The 1349-nt window shown below is 38.1% G+C and overlaps 1 protein-coding gene across 2 annotated transcripts in view; it reads right to left on the reverse strand.

Moving 5' to 3' along the window:
- LOC116692828 (endothelin-3) overlaps positions 1–1349 on the reverse strand; it is a 10203-nt gene that overhangs the window by 2599 nt on the left and 6255 nt on the right. The gene's annotated exons all lie outside the window — the stretch shown is intronic.

Raw genomic sequence — 1349 nt, forward strand, 5'->3', positions numbered from 1 at the left:
ATCCGATACCACATAATAAAGCCCTAAAGAATATCTACATTAAAGTAGTTTATTTATGTTCTTTTACTGTTATGACTGACCGTCAAACTAGATAATAAAAGAAAGTTCTACAGTTTTCGTTGTTTGTGATTGTTCATGTTTCACAAAGAGTTTAACTCTGAATCACACCAACAACAAATCCCATCACATCATATAACATCCATACAGGGATAGTAGTATACTGTTGTTACAATGAAATATATGACACAGTGGTATCGGATCAATACTCTGTATCGGAAGTATCAGAATCAGTATTGGGAAGCAAAAATTGGTATTGGACAATCTCTAGTCACAATCTGTGCAGAACGTTTTCTTTTTAAATGGACTTACAATGTGGTTTTCAAAAAAAAGTAAAAAAGCCATTTGATGGATCTATGTCAAGTCTTAAACGATAGCCTAGAAACACTTAGGTTTTCACTGAATCTACCTTTTGTTTTTGACTGAACATTTGTTTTTTGTAGGGCTGGGCAAGTTAAAGCGTTATTATCGCGTTAACTAATTAATTAATTAACGCCGACATTTTTTTTTTTATCACTCATTAACGCAGTTTTTATTATTTCTTTTATTATAGTAAAAGTCTTTTGCTCACAGGCTTTTATTTTGTAAAAGTCTGTTGCTGACTGCTACCGCGCTTACAGGAACCAGAAAAGAAGAGAATTGGCGGATAAACCCCAAACCATGGGAGAAATAAACCAACAAACATGCAGAAGGGTACGGAACTTTAATATGGTCATTTTCATTTTAAAGTTCTTCCAGCGGCGCAGCCGACAGGACCAAAGTGATTTGTAAATACTGCAAAGCTGAATTTTCTTATCACCGGAGTAGTTACAGTCTGAAGTATCACCAATACACGCAGATACAAGCAAATCATTCAACTAAAGCAGTGGCGCGAGACTTTGGCAGACTACGTTGGATGCAGCGTGTGGGACAAGTATAGATAAACAAAGGTAAGAGAAGCTAACAAATGCCACAGCAAAGTGGATAGCTACAGACTGCAGACCCATTAATGTTGTGGAGGACATCGGTCTGAGAAACATTCTGAGAACCGCAACAAATAACGGCAGGTATGAGATTCCCTCAAGACGCACCATCAGAACAAGAATACACGAGTTGTATGAAAAGGAGAGGACTGCAAAAGCGACAACTCTTCAACACGCACCCGCTGTTGCTCTTACTGGGGACTACTGGACTCTCTGGGTAACCATAATTATCTCGGAGTTACAGTGCATTATATTGATGAATTGATGCATTCACATGCACTGACTGGAATGAAAACAGAGAGACCTTATGCTGAAACATGCGCGGGACAC

This window comes from Etheostoma spectabile, chromosome 7, assembly GCF_008692095.1.
Source record: "Etheostoma spectabile isolate EspeVRDwgs_2016 chromosome 7, UIUC_Espe_1.0, whole genome shotgun sequence".
NCBI lineage: Eukaryota > Metazoa > Chordata > Actinopteri > Perciformes > Percidae > Etheostoma > Etheostoma spectabile.